A 9,484-nucleotide genomic window follows, 5' to 3' on the forward strand; every position below is an offset into this window, starting at 1 on the left:
ATACTGTCCTATTCTACTGAGACCTCTGCCCTAACTCCATACTGTCCTATTCTACTGAGACCTCTGCCCTAACTCCATACTGTCCTATTCTACTGAGACCTCTGCCCCTTTCTAACTGTGCCCTGCTACACCAAAGCCTTAGATCACTCCTACCACCTACCGTCTTGTCTCCTCCACACCTGCTGCTAAATGAAGGTCAAGAAAATCACAAAACTGTTCTGAATGGCTCCGTGGTAAATTTTCATGTTACACAAACTCAACTGGGCTCTCGCTGTTACTAGGTAATCCTTCTATGCCTCTTTTGTTATGAGGGACAGAAGTATCACAGAGTGTGAACAGCAGACCAGCCCACTGGACCCAACATTATCAGCTGCATTTGTCTTCTCTAATTCCAAACTCAAGGTTTTCCATCCTTCACTTCTGGGAGGACAGAGACTCTAGAGAGTCAACCTCTGGGCACATCCCCCAGTTCACATACTGCCCCCACCTCACTGCCATTTCCCCCACCCCATATTTCTAGAATTCTGCAGGCACATCCTTTTATTCAGTCAGAAATCATTTTCTTTTCCATTTTGCAGCATAGCATGAATTGTTTTAGGGTTACTAGGTGCCTTTTCATACGGTTCTCTTGTTCATGAGATCTTAGATCTGGGTTGGAAGGAACCTTCAAGGCCCTCTCATCCAAAGCCCCCCACCTTTTTTAGAGGTGAGCAAAATGAGGCCCAGAGGTCCCTTATTAAGTCCTGGATAAGTGGCCAGAGCCAGGATTAGACCTGGAGCCCCTGCCTCACCACCCTGCACCCTTTCTACTGCCCCAGAGTCCCCAAGTAGCCTGGAAAATTGTTTTATCTGGCCAAGGGTTTAATGTATCTGTAAACAAACCACTTGGAAGGAGAGGGACATGCCTGAGGTCACAAATTCAGGCAGGGGTTGAGAAAGTCTGGGAGAAAACCCAGCTTTCAAACTGCAGCCTGGAGTCCCACCCACTACTGAGATGAAAGTGTCCTTATCCTGAAGACTCTGAGCCCTTCTCTCAAACACTCAACAATTCATGCAGACCCAGCCTTCAGTGCTCCTGCGCTCCATTCATCTTGATCCATCTCCCCATCAATCATCGTGGAACTCAGCCCCTTCCTCAGCAGCACACTTTGCTGAATACACAAGCCAGGCTGGGGTGGGGGGTGGGGGGGAAGTGGGAAGGTATTGGACTGGACTTCAGAGGACAGTTGAGTTTGAATCCTTTTGGTGACATTTCTGTGCTATGTCATCATGGAAAACTCAATTCAACAAAGGTTGACTTAGGTTGACCTAAGTTGGCACCTACATGCCAATTCCTGGGTTCAAATCCTGCCTCAGTCTCTAACAGCTAGCTGAGTGACGATGGGCAAGTGAGGGAGAAAGACAAAAATGAACCACTGCCTGCCCCCTCGTCCATACACTTTTTTTGGAGGGGGGAGGGCAGGGCAACTGGGATTAAGTGACTTGCCCAAGGTCACACAGCTAGTAACTGTTAAGTGTCTAAGGCTAGATTTGAACTCAGGTCCTCCTGACTCCAGGGCTAGTGCTCTATTCACTGCACCACCCAGCCATCCCTCATCCATACATTCTACTAGAGGGAAGGGGTGAAGGAGGTGGGACACAGCAGGTACGTCAATAGGAAGATAAAAAATATATGTAGAATGATACAAAGTAAACTCAGGAGAGAAACCATTAAGAGGGTAGAAATCAGGCAGGCCACTTAACCTTTGAGCCTTAGTTTCCCCATCAGTAAAATGAGGACAATAACACCTGTAGTCCGGACTTCACGGGAGGCCAACGATGGAGATTCAGTGAGACAGCGTACAGAATGAATGGCCAACCTTAAAGGCTGCCACTCAACCAGCACTCATAGACCACCATCTGTCCCTGAGGATGAAAAGGTGGAGAAAGTCTAAGAAACATTAACAAAATCCTCCCTGTAAACTAAGCCAACAACAGAAAGGCACATTTATTAAGTGCCTACTGTGTGCCAGGCATTGGGCTGGGTCCACTCTGGAGCTGGAGACTGCACACAAGTTAGTCCATAAGCTCCTGAAGGGCAGGGACCATTGGGGTGCTCTGGCCTTTCTTCACGCAAATGCCCAGCACAATGCGGCACATGGCATGCACGGCATAAATGCTTTTTGATCGTTTGACTGAATGATATACAAAAGCTATGTGACTTGGGGGGAAGGCGAGAGAAGCTCAGGGCCTCAGGAAGGGCTGTGCCATGTACAAGCTGAGTCTTGAAGGAGACTAGAGATTGCAAGAGGTGGAGGGAGGGGAGGAGGGAAGGCATCCCGGGGATGAGGACCAGCCTGTGCAAAGACATGGAGCGATTTGTGGAAGTGTAATAGTAATGGAATTTAAAGATCCCCCTGTATTGGCTTGGTTTTTGGATTGATTGTGTTAAAACCCAGAGCTTGTGAATACCACTTGTGGGATGGACTTGTTGATGTGAAAAGAGAGGGCTGAACTGGGAGGAGCTGGTGATGTAAATTTGGAAAGACACAAGCAAAGAGAGAGGCAGAAGAATTTTTTGGAAGCAGCATCGTGGAGGCAGAGAAAGACAGAGGATTTCTCAGGGCCAGTTTGAATTGCCCAGGACTTTTGAGAGCTCCCACCCAGAGCTGCCAAGGACTGAGGAGACATGGCTGTTATGCTGGTACTTTGTCTGTCTGTTTTGATGTTGTTTTGCCAGATTCATCCACTGGTGAAAGACAGTGCTGTTGTTGCAGAGGTTCTGGAACCTTGCTGTTGGTTCAGAAGCCCTGAAGAAGGATTTTCTTGTTGTTTCTTTACAGAAATCCTGGAAGAGGGTTTTGCTAATGTTTTCAGGGGTCCTAGGACTGTTCTGCAGACAGAGAATGAATTAATGAAGACACTGGCAATGTATCTTGTGGCCTTGCTAAGCTTTGTCTCCCAATACCTCAGGTCAAGATGAAGAAAAGACCTCTCTTTGGGTATTATATGTTGTGCTTAAGCTTGTTATAACTCTGGGGTAGATTCAGTTGTGATCCAAGGGTGGGGAACTTTTGACTTTTTTTGTGTTCTGTGATTGAACAAATGAATGTACATTACTTATGATTGGAAACTAATCTCCATTTGAGAAGAGGGGCTTTGTGATGGACTAAATGAAGGTACAGCCTAGGGGTGGAGTAGTATTTAGAACAGGGACTTTATGATTGATTAAATGAATGCAATGTCCAGGGGTGGCACTTGGTGAATGCTGTATTTTGAATTATGCTATATTTTGATTTTCTCTGTTCTTAATTTGTCACTGAATAAAATGGAGAGCAGCTATGCTGGTATTTTGAACCTTGGGAAGTTGCCTTTCTTGGCATTACAGAAAGGAAGAGAAATGGGCCCACAGAGGGGAACAAATGCGGAAAAGGTTAGAAAGGTAGGAAAGGGCCAAAGCAATAGGGACAGGCAGTCAGTCCCTGAGGCTCACTGAAGGTTCAGGGAGGGAGACAGTGACACGGTCAGAGTTGCTGCTGTGCCTTGCTGGAGTGAAGAGTGTGGGAAGGGGGAAGAGGCTGGAAAGGGGGTGGAAACAGATTCTGGAAAGTGCTCAAGAGAAGGTTTGTATTTGGTGAAAGGAAGCCCCTGGAACCTGCCGAGCAGGGGACAGAGACAGTCAGATGTGCCCTGTGGTGGTGGCTGAGAGAGAGGAGAAAAAGAGACGAATGTGAGAAGTAACGTTTCTTGTCCCTTCGGAAGTTCACAGTGAAGTTGGGAAGACTTAAAAACACGTAGAAAGCTGCATAAAGCACTTAGTCCTGTGGAGGTGCTTAGCCAACATGCATTCCCTTTGCTGCCCCCATGCAGAAGCCTCACATCTGTGTGTCAGGGAAGCTTCCACCAAGAAGAAAGTGAGAATGTCCTGAGCCTGACAAGCACCAAACTGAATGCCACCACACGCTAACAGCCAAGGAACAACTGATTGGCATCAGAGGAATCACTTCAAAACCAACCCAGTGCATGCAGTGAGATCTCCCACTAATTAAATCAGTTTTGTGGTTGTGTCTGACTCTTTGTGACCCTGTTTGGGATTGTCTTGTCAGAGATACTGCAGTGTTTTGCCATTTCCTTCTCCAGCTCATTTTAAAGGTGAGGAAACTGAGGCAAACAGGGTGAAGTGACTTGCCCGAGGTCACACAGCAATGTCTGAGGTCAGATGCGAATGCAGGAAGAGGAGTCTTCCTGATGCCAGGCCCAGGTTCTGTCCACGGTACCACGTAGGTGCCCAGGTTAAATCAATGCCAAATAAGAGGAGAGGACAAAGATAAGAAGACACTAATGCACTTACAAAAAGCCAAGCTAACCTCTTTAGAGAAGTTGTTGTCTCATGGCCAAATGGAGAAAGATTCTGGAGAGAGGCAGAGGACCTGGCTCCGAGTCCCGGCTCTTACTGCTTGTGTGACCTTGGGCAAGCCCCTTCATCTTTCAGAGCCTCAGTTTCCCTGCCTGTAAAATGAAGGAGCTGGGAAAGATGGCCTCAAAGATTGCTTCTGGCTCTAAATCTCCCATCTCTGTGACCTCGAAAAATGGGAACATGATCCAAGTAGCCCTTGGCACCGTGCCTGGCACACAGTAAATGCCTGAAAGAAAAGGCTCAGAGGAGACCCTCACCACCTCTCAGAGAAGGGTCACTGATGTCACAGAGGTCACAGTAAGGCTGGAAAGAGCCCAGGATTGGGGGGTGGGGGAGACCAGGGGCTCAACCCCAACTCTACCATCTGCTCACCCAGTGACTGGAGAAGTCCCTGGCCCCCTCGGAGCCTCCGTCTTCTCATCGAGGAAGTGAGGAATTTGGTTGGAAATCCTCCAAGGGCCCTTCCACCTCTACCTCTACTAAGCACCGTGGGGTCAAAACCAACCTTCCCCTTTGCACAATGGGCAAAGGGAGGAAGGCACACACTTGGTGGCATGGCAGGAAGATTGTAGGAAAGTAAGACAGTGAAGCAGGCATCCAGCTAGCTTTGGGGAACTCTCATCAAGGAGTTGTGAAGGCTCCCAGGACACGGATGGTGGAGTACAGGATGGAAGGAAGATGAAGACTGTCAGTCTAAGCTGTAGAGGGTCAGCCACATCCCTGAAGCATTCGAGTCATGTCAGTACCTGTACTTGAATCCCTTGTATGTCTGGAAGCCCCTTGGAGGCAGAAACTGCACCTCATTTTAATCTGTACCTACACCTAGCACAGTCTTGAGCATGAAAAAGGCTGAATTAAACTGAAATTGAATTAACCAGGGCCTGGAAGTGATGGGAAGTGGGATCGCCTGCCTAGAATGAATGAAGAGGCCACCACACAGAATGGAAGACAAAATCTAATACTCAGACAGCTTGAAGAAATAGGAGGAAAATTGCGAGCCCAGATATTCAATGGATCAAAGAATCAACCTCAGAACAACTGACCTCTGTAGCAAATCAGTCTTCCTTGACCTTTTTTTCCAAGGTCATAAATGTCAGAGGATGATAGAAATCATCTAACAGTCAGAGCGTCCTCACCTTGGGTCTACGAACTTCTTCTAAAAAAATATTATGACAATTCTATCTCAGTGTAATTGATTCCCCCTTGTAACCCTCTGTATTTCATTTTACGTGTTTTAAAAGTCTTGTTCTGAGAGAGCTTCATCAAAGTGCTGCCGAGAGGGGCCATGAGACCAAAAAGGTGAAGCCCCTCTGATTTAGCCCAGCCCCCTCCTATTACAGAGGTGGAAGATACACTAGGGGCGGAGCCCTGAGCCTGGGTCTTGTGACTCCCTGGTCCAGGGTTCTCTCCACTAGCCCTGGCTGCCACTCAGCTCCAGCTCCCAGCCCCACCCTCTGACCAGAAGAGACCCCACCACTCAGCCGGACTCTCAGTCGTGCAGACAGATCAGCCACTCGGTGAGTCTCTCACACCAGAGGTCCACACAAACAATTACCCAAGGGCCAGAGCATGTAGGGAGGGGGACATGACCCTCAGGGCAGAGGCCAGCTCCTCTCCGTCTGCCCCAGGAATAGAATGGATCCAATTACCTTGTTTCCCACATGGTTTTGAAATCCAGAAGGTTTTCCTTTGGTTCAAGGAAAGGGCAAATCCTCTCCCCAGGCTCCAGTGATCACAGTTGGCAGTGCTTTTCTGCCAGCCCCAGCTCTCTCCTACCCAAGGATCACAAGCTAAATACACAGAGTTTGTTGGTGTGACCAGTGCGCCCAACCCGTTTCCATATTCTAAAAATCCTTCCATTGTATGTAATATCCCACCTCCATGGCCCCACTCCAGGAAAGCCCTCTTTCTTCACCTCTTCCTGTTAAAATAAAATCCCTCATTTCCTTCCAGACTCAGCCCGGCGTTCCCTTCTATGCATAGCCCGACCTGAGCACCTCATCGGATGTGGTACCTGCCCCCCCAGTTACTTGGTATTTGTACTTTTCTATGTACGTGGTATTTAATTTTCTATGGAAGTGTTCTATCCTCCCAGTAGAATGTAAACTCCCTGGGGGCAGGGACCGTTCATTTTCCACATAAATGTTGGATTTCTTCTAGGAATGTGAGAGGCCGGCAGCACAGTGCCTTAGAAAGAGCCCTGACCGTCGAGCTAAAGGTTCTTGGACAAGCCCCTCAGACTCTCTGTGGCCTTGATTTCCTGATCTGTGACATGAGGGGACTGGACTAGGGGGCCCTGAATGTCCCTCCCAGCCCAGGACTATGAACAGAATGAGGGAGGGGCCTTACTCTTCACAGCCTCTAGACTTTAGACTGGAAGGGACCTCAGAGGTCGTCCCAGGCTAGACATGAAATCCCTGGGGCTCTAGCCCAGACTGCCTTGCACTAAAATACATTGTTTTAATAAAACCTAAATGTCCAAAACAAACACTGTTTCCTCTCTCCCCTAACCAGCTTTAAAAGTCATCATTACGCAATGCAAAGTCGAAATGTGCCACCACTTATCCCCACTACCCACTGGGCCAGAATGTGCCAGGCTGCCCTCAGGCTTTCTGGCCAGTCTGGCAGAGTGCAGTCTGCTGGTCCTCTTTTCTTAGGGGGCTGCACCATGTACATGGTTCTCTTTGGGGCTGTTCGCCTCCATTAGGGGCCCCTGTAGCTTCCCAGCTTCCCAGATGGAAGTGACTGCTGGCAAAATCACACAGAGATTTCTTATCAAATTCCTCCTTGCCCCTCCTGTGAAGTCAGCCAGAACCAGAGTCCGATGTCACCAATCCTTCCTAGGTCTGTGTAGTTCGGAGACTGCCACATTCTCTCCCTAAGAGAGAGGGAGAGCAGGATGGAGAAAGAGGGAGAAGGAAGGGACAGAGAAATAATCAGCTGAAATGATACTTCTGATTAAATTCAATCCGACCCACATTTATTCCATGAGTGCCCACTATATGCCAGGCTCTGTGCTAGACACCAGGGATATTAAAAGTCACAAGTCCAGTGTGACTTATCCAACGGTGGGGTGTCTGGGTGTTCAGGGCTGCGGAGCCCCTCTGGTGGGAGGGCTGCCGAGCCCCTTCCATGGCTGCTCGTCCCATTTTGGTGTCCACCTCACCCAACTCTCACCTGTGCCTCAAAGGAGCTGTAATGTGCACGGCAGCCACACCCTGGTAAGACCATCTAGGCTAAACCAGGTGAAGGGTAACTGAGGGTCAGTGACTTAGGGGCTGTTACCCCACACATGTGAAGACCTCCCCCAGTGCAATGGGCCGATGAGAACAATTTGTTCCGAGGGCCATGAAGGCAGCTGAAGCAGGCACTGAGGAGCGCTTAGAGCTTGGTCAGACATTGAAGATGCCAGGTCACCCACTGCATCCCAGACCATCACCAGTCACCTTGACTCTGTCCTGCCACTGGACTTCAGTGGCTCAGGAAGAGAGATTGAGGCTGATGACTTTGTGAAGCTCTGCTTCACTGAAATCCAGTTCATTGGTGAGTCAAGACATCACCCTGTGATGTCAATGGTCCTCTTTGAAGACAAAGAATGAACACCATCCAGTTGTAAATGAACAAAAAGACAGAAGATGCTTTCGCCAAATGGAACGATGATGGTTTCAGAACGGAAGGAAGGCTCCGCCTAGAGAGCTAATCAAGGAGCTGGCCCCCTTGCTTTCATCACAAGCCCAAAGGAAACAAGAAATGTGTCCAAGTAACAAGACTCTTGGCCATCTTCCCATTTAGTGCTCACTGGTGTTTGTTCTCTATTTTCAAAGAGGACCAATGACATCATGGGGCAGTGTCTCGATTCATGAGTGAATTGGACGTAAGTGAGATACAGTTGCACAGTCATCAGACTCATTTTCTCTTTCAAAGTCATCCAAGTCCAGTGGTAGGACAAAAAGTTAGGCAATGACCTTGGCACCTTTGAGGTATGACCAAGCGTAGTGCCAACACAATATGCACAGCGCTGATGGTGACTGTAAATATGCCAGCATAGTTCTCAATTGCAAGATATAACAGACTCTCCATATAAAAGACAGAAGCAAAACATTTATTCAGACACCAGGAGACCAAATCCATCATAGCAACATAGAAGTTAATATACCACAATGCAGCAGAGAGCCACACCATCCCTTAGCCTTCTCACAAGCCTAGCTGTCACAGCATGGGGCAAACACAAGCCTAGCTGTCTCCCTGGGTGTGTCCTCTCTCTCCCACTGTCTAGCTGCTGACTTCCAGCTTCCTGTGGGCTCTGTTCCACACTTTAGCAAACTCCTCCCACCACAAGCGCCATGTGATTACATTCAGTTTATGAGGGGGCAGGGAAAATCTTTAAATCAGGGAAGATCTTCACATTTCCATTACCATTACACCAAGCTCTGAGTGCTCCATAAGCGCCTGCTTCAGACACCTTCATGGCCGTTGGATGAAACTCTTCTCATCCACAGAAGTCTTCACATCTGGGGCAGCTACTCCCCTATCTCATTGACTGGTGTGAGACCCATTAGGGATTGTTGTACTCCCTGATTGTACTCCCCCAATACATTGACTGTATTGAGGCCCATTAGGAACACTTAACTTGGGTTAGCTGAGATGATTTACAAGAATGTGGCCGCTGTGCATGTTACAGCTTCTTGGAACCAGGCAGGCACTAAAGGTGGACAAGCAGCTCTGAACAGCTCAGCAAGCCCTCACACCAGAGCTGTTCGTCCTCCCTGAATTCCCCATACACTCCTAAGGACCACCATGAAGGTAACTGAAGCTCATGAGCCCATACCTGGTACAGAGGATGAAGAACGAATGAAGGAATGGAAAAGCATTTATTAAGCACTTACTATGGACAAACCACCATACTAATGATCTCTTAATTGTCAAATTGAATGGGTTCTTCCCAAACCTCATCCTCTCCATAGCCCTGAACACTGCTGATCAGCCTCTTCCCCTTGACACTCTCTGCTACTTCTCCTCTTACCTGTCTGATAGCTCCTTCTCTGCCTCCTTTGCTGGACCTTCATCCAGGTCATTCTCACTGACTGC

The sequence above is a fragment of the Petaurus breviceps genome, unplaced genomic scaffold, assembly GCF_028583685.1.
Source record: "Petaurus breviceps papuanus isolate PSGF00001 unplaced genomic scaffold, PetGlider_PUasm1.0 174, whole genome shotgun sequence".
NCBI lineage: Eukaryota > Metazoa > Chordata > Mammalia > Diprotodontia > Petauridae > Petaurus > Petaurus breviceps.